This window comes from Pongo abelii, chromosome 11 (assembly GCF_028885655.2).
Source record: "Pongo abelii isolate AG06213 chromosome 11, NHGRI_mPonAbe1-v2.0_pri, whole genome shotgun sequence".
Taxonomy (NCBI): Eukaryota; Metazoa; Chordata; class Mammalia; order Primates; family Hominidae; genus Pongo; species Pongo abelii.
The window spans coordinates 96,485,025-96,498,359 of NC_071996.2; the positions used below are offsets into that span (position 1 = coordinate 96,485,025).

The following is a 13,335-nucleotide window of genomic DNA, read 5'->3' on the forward strand; positions in this document are numbered from 1 at the left end:
ACTGCGAAGTCTGGTTGAATGAATTTACCTGACTAAATAAATCTGTATCCATTCATTTTGATAAATGTATTCACAACATCAATAAAAACTCACCAACTTACTGTTTAACCTATTTCAAATTATTACAACCACAATCATTAATTTATAATTTATGGTATTACAGAGATTTTTTAGGAGGGTTTTGTTTTCATTATAGTGCAGCTTTTATTATTTGTATGGTTTTTTAGAACGTAAAACAATTTTAAAAGGCACTTTTGTACTTTAGTCTCACTTCAGTATCGCAGAGTGACGTAACTAGTGTTAATAAAATTTGCCAGTTGACAGATTAGGAGAATTAAGCTTTGAAGGAGTGACTTAATTATGTTTCTCCAGAAGTAAAGTATATAGTTCAATTTTTATCAAGAGAGCTAAATGAGCTTACCTTTTTGGGTATGTTTAGTGCATACCAGAGCATAAAGAAGTACTGCAAATATACACAGAAAACACAAATCAAAAGGGCCTGGAGTTATTTAATTGGCAGTTGGTTTGATTAGAACTGTTAGGTAATGCTGGGTTAAGAAGCATCAGGGATGAAGAGGAAAAAGTAGAAGTCAGGAGTTAGCTCATGTATATTAGTTGGCAAAAGTTAAGAAACAGTTGGAAGACTTGAGAAGGGGCTATTTCTGTGTTCTTTAAAAATATCCTTTATCATTATTTTTTAAGTCAAATATTAACCGTGGTGATTGCAGAATATAGTTTACCTGGAAAACCCTACATACGAATATCAAATTATTAAAACAAAATAAACAAATTTAATACTAAGAAGTATCTAGTGTTTATCACATTTGTACTCCCAAATCATCAATTTTGGATAGAAAGGACAGATGTTATGAATTAAATTTAACACATGACAAAGATAGAACAGATGTTATACTTTGCCCCTTTCCTTTTTAGCAAAAATAATTAGTCTTTATGAAATGTGAGGCACATCCTTTACCCATTGTGCTATAAATATTTTATTCCATTATTTTCAAGAAATACATGCCTCCTAAATTTGTGATTTTCTTGAGTATATAATTATGCTGATGTGTGCTAGATTCAGCTGATCTGATCTTACATGATTTTAGTAATGCCAGTGGGTTGGCTAGAGGCAGCTGTTGGGGTGAGGATGGCTTTATTTCAGACAGCTCTCTTTCCTCTGTATGTCTCTCATATCTTCCCATCAGGGTTGTCTGAACATGTTCTCATGATGGTGGCTCATTGTTCATGAGATGAAGTAGAAATACACAAACATTTTTTCAAGCCTCTTCTCACATCAGGTTTGCTCCTTTTCCATTGAACAAGGCAAGACACAAGACTTGCTACAAAGTGTGGAGAAACATACTTTCCCTTTTTGTTGAATCACAATGCAAAAACCTGACTTCAGAAGGCCTGAAAAATTCAACCCATATACTCAAATGATGTACACAATAATGTTTCTTCTGTAGATAACTATTAAAAATCTGTAGAGTCTCAGGTAAAGGTTATAGAAACGGTTCCTATGGTGCAAGGAAATGGAAGAGAATTTTAGGCTGCTATAGGCTGCAAGACAGAACAGAATAATATTCTGAAGAGTGTAGTCTTGGTTGATTAGGATTATGGAAGATTCTTGAAATTAAATTATATGAATAAATTTACGAGGAAAAAGGGTCTTGATGTTTTCACTCTAATGACAATGTAAAGATAATGTTTGATGTAAAGATAATAAGGTGGAAATTATAAGCTAAAATGTTATCTACTTTGGTGTTTGCCAAAGTTTAAAAGAGATGAACAGTGAGATACAGGAAAGACAACTTGATTTAAGATATTTCTCATTATGGTAATACTTTAACTTTCTATAGTTCAATATTTAGTCTCCTGTTTTAATTGTGCCAGATGTAAATTTACATTTTTTTTCCATTTTGGATTAGAACCAAAGAAATATGTTCAGATAAGGCAAACTTCTATCTATGGAACTGACTTACAAAAAACAGAATGTCACACAATAAAATTACTTATTTCCAGAGTTATAAAGGTTTTTAAATATTTTCCAGGACACTTTTTCTTTATAGAATGGAGAAAACAAAGAAAAAAATATACATACACACACATATAATTTGAGCGTATATAACCTCATCCATTAAATGTTGATTTCAGATACGGAAACATCATTTTGTCTCTCCTGGCTCTTGGTTACTAGCTAATAGCCAATCAGGATCATGTGATAAATATTAAGGTAGTGTAATTTTGGAGTAAAGCAAAGAAGAGTAAAAGTGTGCCTGAATTTTACTCACCCACATCTCACTCTGTGGGGCAGGCCAGCAAGAAAGGAAAAGCTAGAAAAATAAAATATTATTGGACCCCAGAGAGTTCTTGTGGAAATGTAGACAATACAAATTGGTTTTATTTGGCTGCATTTTATTGGTCATTCTTGGGAGAAATAATGCTAAGAAGAAGAAATCCTGTGTGATTTTTTGTGTGTGCTTTTAAAAGCAAATTCAATTTTACTAAGGAACATTACCCTTTGCCCACACATGGAAGCCTCCTGCCCAGACCTCTCATAACAAGCGGTAATAGGAAGTCACCTAAAAACTTTATTTTCCAGTCTTTTTTTCTGATTCTTGTTCTGCCTCCACCTGATCCTTAAAATTCAGCCCTGTTATAGTCCTCAAAACTTACTTACTCATAGAAGCAATTTAAGTGAGCAATGCAGACTTTACCATAGATTCTAATGGGGGTAATCCATTATAGCATATGACTTTAAAAATGCACCTTCAATATTTTGATCTCACTCTCTATTTTTTTTTCTGTCAATGTCATACTGTTGGGTTTTCTTTCTGAAATTTTTCTCACAGAGTTTTCAGTTCACTCACTTTTTTGATCTCTCTTGGATTTCTCCCAACCTGGAAAATAAAAATTCCTCACAACTTTAATATACACTTTAATTTTTGTCTTTATTGCAGCTTCAGCCCTCAACCTTTTATCATATTCTGCTTTATCAGGATGGTCAGGTAAACTAACAGGTCTTTCAATTATTGAGACTCACACTTTTGAAATCCCTTGTCAGCAAACTAAAGCCCTCTCAGCCAAATCTGGCCCTTCATTTGTTTTTGTAAGTAAAGTTTTATTAGAATACAGGTATGGTCATCCATTTACATATAACTAATGGCTGCTTTCGTGTTACATGACAGATTTGAAGAGTAGCAACAGAGATCATACAGACTGCAGAGCTGAAAATATTTACTAACTTGTCCTTCACAAAAAGTGTTTACCAATATCCAAGTAAGAAGATTAAGATTGTAATTAATAATTATTTGTTGTTTTCAGTCAACACTGATACACTATGCAGTTCTATCTTCAATGGACAATGAAAAATACACATACACACTTACATACACACCCTTCTCTCTCTCTCTCTCTTTCATATTTTGGTCTAAGAAGAGTTGATTAAGGTCACTAATGCAAAGGCCCTTCCTATCTATAATAATATAACTTAGTTATCAAACAGACGTACAAACCCAACTTTGAATATTAGTTTGTTTTAAATAACAAAGATATTTTTTCAAAATGAAATTTTATAATAGAGTTTCAAAGTTTAGTACTGTAGGTACAATTCTAAGCATGATATATTAGTTTAATTCATAAAGAGTTCATTGCTTTATCTGTGTATTTTTGGAAGATTTTAATGCCAAACAGAAGTGCTATGGTCAAAATTAAAGTGCTAGCCTAAAATCAGATATCAGATACCAGAGAGGAATCTTTATTTCTATTTTAAGCAATTAGCTGAAATTTATAATTTTTATGTGAGTGAGCATTCATTTATCAGACAAAAACATTTAGCTTATTTAATTACACTTGGTTCTGTATTTTTAGAATAGCGAGGAATAATTTTCCTCTCATGGTTTATGGAAAAAATAATTTTAAAAAGCTAGAAAATGCAAAACTGCTGAACATCATTATTAACGACTCCTGAAATTTTATAATGAAGTGGTAATTGCCCTGATCATTGATTCTTTGATTCTACCTTGCATTGTTAGAGGAAAACTGATAAACATTGAATTAATTGAAACACAGCAGATTAGAATCATTAATGTGTTCACAACTAGACTATTACATGCAGGGACTTGGTATCCAAAAAATAAATACTTCATCATAGAGGCCAAAGATACATTTTTTAATTAGAATGCTGTATTGTAGTTTAACCCTTTGAGAATTGCAATCTATATGTAAAGGATTTCTCCTTTGTATAAAATTTAAATATATATCAAATATACAAATAAGAGAGTAGGTTCATTAACATAGAACATAAAGAACCCACTAAATTTAAATCAGTGATTGGAAAGTTTTATTTTAACGACAACCACTTCATGGCTGCCATGATATACATTGTTAATCATTATTTTCATGAAACTATGGTATTTGTTAATAATACTATTAATATTGTGATTAATACTATTATCTATTGCATAACAATATTACCACAAACTTCACACATTTAGACAAGACACAGTTATGATCTCAGTTTTTATGTGTTTTGGGGCTCCAGCATGGCTTCTCTCTCCTCGGAGCAGTTTCCAGTGACAGAAATTGCAAGGAAGATAAAGACAACCATTTCTGGAAATGAATAATAATAATTATTACAGTGCTCAACCCAAAATGGGATTTAGTAGAAGCCAAGTGATATTTTAAAAATATCACTGGCAGAGTTTTCCTCAAATGGTGACATGATATACAATTTTGGTTACAAAACATTTTTCAAAGTCTTTGAGTCTTCAGAAATATTAGTTGGAGCTTGAAGTTTGCTTTTTCTTGGCTCACATTTATTAATGGCATTTTTCCTAATCTGAGAGCAGTTTCTTATTTGTTTAACAAGGCTTAGTGAATACAAGAAACAGTCGCAAGTATATCCCAATCGATTAAAATTCCTCCATTGATAGTGCAACAAGGAAATGCTCTGAACAGGATTTCCAGATTATTGATAATTTTGATCAATTTTATTCACAAACTGCGATTATCATTTAAATACCCAATCAAACATAGTACCAATGATTGAATAAGAATTACTACAATCATTATGTAGTGAGTCGTAATTGAAGAAAAGATAAATATTTACAGATAGGCTGGTGTGCTCCTTTCTGCCCATTTTTCTGTACTCTGATATTTGCCATGTGACCCCATTAGCTTGGTCACAGCTGATAGAACATAGCAGAACTTTACCCACAGTGGCCCAAATCCATTCATTTTCATGAATTAAGTTGCTAAGAATGCGAGTCACTATGACCAAGTTGTTGCCTAAAACAAAAATGGCAACTGATTTATTTCTGATAAGGCTGTCACAGTTACAGAGACTGAAATCTTATTCTCATAACTGGCAAATTCTCCTTCTCTGGTAAATATAGAAGGTAATCCAAATTATAAACACACTTGTGAAATCTGAGTCAGCATTAGTTAAGTAATTTAAAATATTTATTTTTTTAATTTTTATTTTTATTTGTATAAATTTATGGTGCGCATGTGAGATTTTGTTACATGTATATAATGTATAGTGAGCAAGTGAGGGATTTAGCGTGTCCATCACCCAACAAAAATACATTTTTTTTTAAGCATAGTCACCCTATTCTGCTATCAAACGTTGAATTTATTTCTTCTGTCTTACTGTGTTTTTACCCACTTTTCCTCATCTTCTCTTTTTCATCTCAACTCACCCTTCCCATTTTCTTTTATCTATTTTTCCTCTCTCAACTCTCCATATGTTCAGAGTTTTAGCTTCCAAATGTAAGTGAGAGCATGGAATATTCTTCTATTTGTGCCTGGCTTATTTCACACAAGATAATGACCTCCAGTTCCACCTATGTTGCTTCAAATGACATGATTTCATTTCTTTTTATTACTAAATAATATATAGCATTATATCACATTACTCTATCCATTAATCCATTGATGGACACTTGATTCACATCTTTGCTATTGTGAGTAATGCTGCAATAAACATGTTAGTGCAGGTATCCCTTTGATGTATTATTTTCTTTTCCTTTGGGAAGATAACCCAGTAGTGGGATTTCTAGATGAAATGGTAATTCTAATTTTAGTTTTCTGAGAAATCTCCACACTGTTTTCCATAGCAGCTATACTAGTTTACATTCTCACCAATGGTGTTATTTAGAAAACCTTGAGACACCCTTCCTGGTTAAAGAAGATACAGATTTTTCAGTGGAGCCAAAATCCCCAAAGTGTCATTACTATTACTTGATTTTTAACATTGGTAGAAGAGTTGGACATTCATCTTGCCTTGCTGATGCTATTCCTATATCAACTGAAGAAAAGTGGAATTCCATAATCCTTTTCATTAGTAAAAGAACTATTATTTTGGATGCAAATTTTTTTACCATTATTATTACCATTATTTTATAGCATAGAATCTGGGCATATTAGGTATTCAGAAATATTTATTAACATTATTAGCTACTTATAGAAATATAATTGTAGAAAGTTTCTTTTTTAATATTTGAATTTTGGAAGATTTTAGATATCTAGTAAGAAATATCTATTGTTATATTACAACTCTAATATCATAGTGTTTCAGTCAGATATAAATTGAGGTAAATGACATTGAGACCTTAAGGAGCAAAAAGGCAGGTAGAGACTGTAGGCAGGGCCAGAATAGAGAGTTTTCTTATGGAAGATAGATTACAAGACAAGTTAAACCTACTTCATGTAATGAATTGAAAGTTAACCTGCTTGAAGAACCAACCTGAAGTAATGTTTCTTTTCATTTTTGGGCCATGTTCAAAGGCACATGTACTTTTATTATTTAGACATTTTTAAGAGTGTGACCTAAGTGAGGAAAATCCCAATGAACAATTGTGGTAAAATGTCAGTGCTCAAATCGTGAAAAATATATTAGTATTTTTCATTACATCATAGTAATAGTGCCTGAAAGAAGGCACTTCTGTCTTAGCAAAATTTTGAAATAAAGAATGATTTCAGCAGATAAACATGGCTTTTAGCAGAATACTTCTGAAGCAAGTGGATGTATGCTCTGGCAATGTAAATAGAGATCAAAAGGACATTTGAATTCAGAGAATTGAAACCTACAGTTAAAGTCAAAATGAAACAAAGCTTAAAAAGCTTTTAAAAAGATGATATATTAAGTATACATGAGGCATATGTGGTGATGCATGAAACAAATTTAAACAGACTCCAAGGATGGTTGTATTCAAAAGTTATATACATTATTTAAATAAGCAATTAAAATTTAATTTTTATGTAATTTTTATTTGACTTTGTATGTTATATACTTTTTTTTTTTTCTGAGATGGAGTCTTGGTCTGTCACCTAGGATGGAGTGCAGTGGCGCAATCTCGGCTCACTGCAACCTCCATCTCCTGGGTCCAAGTGATTCTCCTGCCTCAGCCTCCTAAGTAGCTGGGATTACAGGCATACACCACCACACCCAGCTAATTTTTGTGTTTTTAATAGAGACAGGGTTTTCGTATTTTTGATAAAGATGGGATTTCACCATGTTGGATAGGCTGGTCTCAAACTTGACCTCAGGTGGTGATCCACCTGCCTTCGCCTCCCACAGTGCTGGGATTTTAGGTGGGAGTTAGCCACCACTCCCGGCCTGTGTTGTTATACAATTTAAAGTATGTTTTAATAGAGATAGAAACATTCATAAAGAGTTGCTGAAATCATATTCAAAAAATATCTGATGAACAGAGAAGAAAAACATTTAATAAGTGAAGAAAAATAATGAGCTATGAGAAATTACTATTGGAATTCCACCAGATTAGAAATAATTATATAATTTTCCGTGTATATCTATATAAATTTTAAATTATGATAGAAATGTTCAATGCTTATATTATTTGTGTTGTGGTCTGGCATTTTTAGAAAAAGGCAGTGTGGAAAGGACACACTGACTTACATCTGCCTAAGGCCCTAGGAATGCCTCTTCTCACTACTATTCACATTTCATTGGCAAAGATCAATCTCATGGCCTCCCTAGATGTTGGGGATAAGAGACTGGGATTTGTAGTATATCCACATGTTTACCAAGAGTTGGAGAATAATTGTGAATAGTTGCAGTCTCTATCATGGAGTCTAACTCTCAGAGGCTGACTCATGACAACCAAACTCATGAGAGACATATAAAGAAGGACATTAATTAATTGGCACTAAAAATATATTGCCACAGGTACTGAATATATTTTCCCCATAATCACAATTTGAATATAGAATGAGACTATCTTTATCTTAGCCTGGTGAGACTTCATGATCTATCTCACACTGGAAATTATAACTACCCTCAATGCCTTAAGTTTTATGTTCTTAGGCAAAGACACAAGTGACTGACAAAGATATCTTTTGAATGAGAGTTTATTTCTCTTGATAGATTTGAACATTCACTCAGGTGGCAATGAAGTCTGGCTGACCTAATAACTATTCTGGATCTTAAGACAACTTTAATTTTTTTCTACTTTGATCAATTATGTTTTGATTTTAAAAACCCAAACATTTATTGTTTTGTTATTTTCACTTTCAAGGGATAGATGGTCTACTCTGAAGGCTGTCATAAAGAGTTTATTAAAATAGTTAGTGCTTAAAAACTCAGGACTATTTCTTCCTTCAGGTAATTACTTTCAGAACTATCATATTTTTCAGTTATACTATATAATAACTTTGAATAGTATTCTCACTTTTTAAAATAAAATATCAACAAGTGTAGTTTTCCATATAAAATTAACGATAGTATCTTCTTCAATTTTCGTTTAAATAGGATAATCACACACATCTTTAACATTAGTATTATTCATTTAAAACCTCAAAAAGTTAAATTTCACTTCATATATAAATTTTGGTGCCAGTAAAATACACTAAGCATATATCTTTTTCAAAGCGAAGGCAAATATTACATTTTCTATTTCAATTTAGAATAACTCAAAAAGAAAATGAAATAGATTTCAAAGGATCAATGATATAAAATAATACATCAAATACTTTCCAGTTGGTTGATTTTAATAATTCACAGCTTTTTCCTAAGCTATCATTCAAGTAATATAGCACCACTTTCTATATAAAACTTTTTTACTGCCTATTCATAGTTACCATTTAATAATACTTTTAAAATTAATTTAAGCAGGTATATGTGAATAAACATAAAGTGCCCTCTCACTCTCCATGTATATATATATATATAAAGTTGCTTTTGGAGGGGATCATGGCAGACAGGAAGCAGGACTAGATTGCAGCTCCCATTCAGACAGAGCAGTGTGTAGAGACTCACATTATGAACTTTTGCTCCAGAACTACACAGGAATAAACTAAGTAAGCCAAGAGAACCCACTGACCCTCTGAAGGAAGCGAATTGCTCCTGCAGGACCTAAGAGACACCCCAAATACTGTGAGTGCCCAAGTTGTGGAAGTGGGAAAGAGATTGTCCACCCTGAACACACACCTTCACTGGGGGACCAGAAGGTCTAGATCATGGGAGAAAATTCTGACCTTACGTGGCACAGAGTCAATTTAGACAGCTGAGCGAAATACAGGGATAGAGGAAGGAGTGGGAAAAACTCCCTGGGCTTGCTGGGTCCCCTAGCAAGCCATTTCTGCTCTGCCTCACAGGAGCCCTTGGGGAGGATGGCCAGAGGCACTGGGAAGAGACCACAGGGAGAATGAAACCTCCAACTGAACGTTGTAACAATTCCAACCAAACGCAAAGTATTCTGGCCAGAAATCGAGAAAGGCATGAAACCAGTGTGCTGATTCCACAGGTGGGGATTCATGAAGGCCATCCTTACTTTTGCAGCTGGGAGGCTGGTAGCCTGAGGCAAGTTCTCAGCCCTGCTCACCCACTGCCTGGAAACAGGCTCAGTGCTATTGAGGGGGCTTGGTGGGAGTGAGACCAGCCTTTTGCATTACATGGGAGCTGGGTGAGGCCTGTGACTGCTGGCTTTCCTCCACTTCCCTGACAACCTGCATGACACATCACAGGCAGCCATAATCATTCTGGGAACATACTCCATTGACCTGGGAACCACACCCTATGCTGCACAGCAACCTCAGCAAGACTGAACCAAGGAAAGTCTGAGCTCAAATATGCCTAGCCCTGCCCCCACCTGATGGTTCTTCCCTACCCACCTTGGTAGCTGAAGACAAAGGGCATATCCTCTTGGGAGTTCTAGGGCCCTGCCTACCACCTGATCCTGCCTATACTACCACAGCTGTTGCTCTCTTGAAAAAGCCACCTCCTGGCAGGAGGCCAACCAGCATAAAAATAGTGCATTAAACAACCAAAACTAAGGATCCTCACAGAGTTCATTCATTTCACACCCCTTCCCACCTCCACTGGAGCAGGTGCTGTATACAAAGCTGAGAGACCTGCAGATGGTTCACATCACATCACAAGACTCTGTGCAGACACCCAATAGTACTAGCCCAGCACCTGGTAGACCTGCTGGGTGGCTAGATCCAGAAGAGATAACAATCACCACAGCTCAGCTCTCAGGAAGCCACATCCCTAGGAAAAATAGGAGAGTACTATGTATAGGGAATACCCCTTGGGACAAAAGAATCTGAACAGCAGCCTTGAACCCTAGACCTTCCCTTTGACATAGCCTATCCAAATGAGAAGGAACCAGAAAAAACAGTTCTGGTAATATGAAAAAACAAGGTTCTTTAACATTCCCTCAAAAAAAATCACACTAGCTCACCAGCAATGGATCCAAACCAAGAAGAAATTCCTGATTTACATGAAAAAGAATTCAAAAGGTCAGTTATTAAGCTAATCAAGGAAGTACCAGAGAAAGTTAAAGTCCAATTTAAGGAAATAAACAAAAAGTGATACTAGAATAAAAAGTCTTCAGTGAAAGACATAGCATAAATAAAAAAAAAATCAAAACTTCAGGAAATAATGGACACACTTAGAGAAATGCAAAATGCTCTGGAAAGTCTCAGCAATAGAATCAAATAAGCAGAAGAAAGAACTTCAGAGCTCAAAGACAAGGTTTTCGAATTAATCCAACAAAGACAAAGAAAAAAGAATTAGAAAAAATGAACAAAGCCTACAGGAAGTCTGGGATTATGTTAAACAACTAAACCTAAAAATAACTGGCGTTCCTGAGGAATAAGAAAAATCTGAAAGTTTGGAAAACATATTTGGGGAATAATCAAGGAAAACTTCCCTGGCTTTGCTAAAGACATAGACATCCAATTACAAGAAGATCAAGGAACACCTGGGAAATTCATCACAAAAAGATCATTGCCTATGCACATTGTCATCAGGTTATCTAAAATTAAGATGAAAGAAAGAATCTTAAGAGCTTTAAGGCAAAAGCACCAGATAAGCTATAAAGAAAGGAACTTCAGAGCTATCATATTAACAGCAGATTTCTCAGCAGAAACCATACAAGCTGAAGGGATTGGGGCACTATATTCAGCCTCCTTAAACAAAACAATTATCATCCAAGAATTGTGTATCCAGTGAAACTAAACTTCATAAATGAAGAAAAGATAGAGCCTTTTTCAGACAAACAAATGCTGAGAGAATTTGCCACTATCAACCCAGCTCTACAAGAAATGTTAAAGGAGTTCTAAATCTTGAAACAAATACTGGAAACACATCAAAACAGAACCTCTTTAGAGCATATATCTTACAGGACTTATAAAATAAAAATACAATTAAAAAAGAATATATACCGGCAACAAATAACATGATGAATGGAATAGTACCTCATATTTCAATACTAACGTTGAATGTAAATGGTTTAAATGCTCCACTTACAACATACAGAATTGCAGAATGGATGAGAATTCATCAACCAACTATCCTGCCTTCAATAGACCCACTTAACATAAGGACTCATATAAACTTAAGGTAAAGGGGTGGAAAAAGACATTCCATGCAAATCAACACCAAAAGCGAACAGGGGTAGCTATTCTTATATCAGACAAAACAAACCTTAAGGCAACAACAGTTAAAAACGACAAAGATGGACATTATATAATGATAAAAGGTCTTGTCCAACAGAAAAATATCACAATTCAAAATATATATGAACCTAACGCTGGAGCTCCCAAATGTATAAAACAATTACTGTTAGACCTAAGAAATGAGATAGAGAGCTACACAATAATAGTGGGGGACTTCAAAACTCCACTGACAGTTTAGACAGGTCATCAAGACAGAAAGTCAAGAAAGAAACAACAGATTTAAACTACACTCTGGAACAAATGGACTTAACAGATATTTACAGAACATTCTACCCAACAACCACAGAATATACATTCTGTTCCACAGTGCATAGAACTTTCTCCAACTTAGACCATATGATAGGCCATAAAATAAGTCTCAATAAATTTAAGAAAATTGAAATTATACCAAGTACTGTCTCAGATCGAAGTGGAATAAAACTGGAAATAACTCCAAAAGGAACCTTCAAAACTATGCAAATACGTAGAAATAAAATAACCTGCTCCTGAATAATCACTGGGTCAACAATTAAATCAAGATGGAAATTTAAAAATTCTTCTAACTGAATGACAATAGTAACACAACCTATTAACACCTGTGAGATACATCAAAGGTGGTGCTAAGAGTAAAGTTCATAGCCCTAAATGCCTACATCAAAAAGTCTGAAAGAGCACAAATAGACAATCTATGGCCACACCTCAAGGAACTGGAGAAACAAGAACAAACCAAACCCAATCCCAGCAGAAGAAAGGAAATAACCAAGATCAGAGCAGAACTAAATGAAATTGAAACAACAACAACAACAACAACAACAAAACAATACAAAAGATAAATGAAACAAAGTCTGATTCTTTGAAAAGATAAATAAAATTGAGAGACCATTAGCAAGATTAACCAAGAAAAGAAGAGAGAAAATCCAAATAAGCTCAATGAGAAACAAAATGGGAAATATTACAACTGACACCACAGAAATACAAGATTATTCAAGGCTACTATGAACACCTTTACATGCATAAACTAGAAAACTAGAGAAGATGGACACATTCCTGGAAAGATAAAACCCTCCTAGCTTAAATCAGGAAGAATTAGATACCCTGAACAGACCAATAACAAGCAGTGAAATTGAAATGTTAATTAAAAAATTACCAACAACAAAAAAAGTACAGGACCAGATGGATTCACAGCTGAATTCTACCAGACATTCAATGAAGAATTGGTGCCAATCCTATTGACACCACTCCACAAGATAGAGAAAGAGGGACTCATTCCTAAATAATTACATGAAGCCAGTATTACCCTAATACTGAAACCAGGAAAGGACATAACAAAAAAAGAAACCTACAGATGAATATCCCTGATGAACACAG

At 34.3% G+C, this 13,335-nt stretch overlaps 1 long non-coding RNA gene across 2 annotated transcripts in view; it reads left to right on the forward strand.

Moving 5' to 3' along the window:
• Positions 1-13,335, forward strand: part of LOC129058076 (uncharacterized) — a 30,106-nt gene that overhangs the window by 6,284 nt on the left and 10,487 nt on the right. The window contains exons 3-5 of one of the 2 annotated variants that reach the window (XR_008522922.1): positions 3,189-3,279; positions 9,304-9,400; positions 9,622-9,770. The exons of the other annotated variant lie outside the window; for it this stretch is intronic. This is a non-coding gene — a long non-coding RNA (uncharacterized LOC129058076). The remainder of the gene's footprint in view (positions 1-3,188; positions 3,280-9,303; positions 9,401-9,621; positions 9,771-13,335) is intronic. 2 annotated transcript variants of the gene reach the window in all.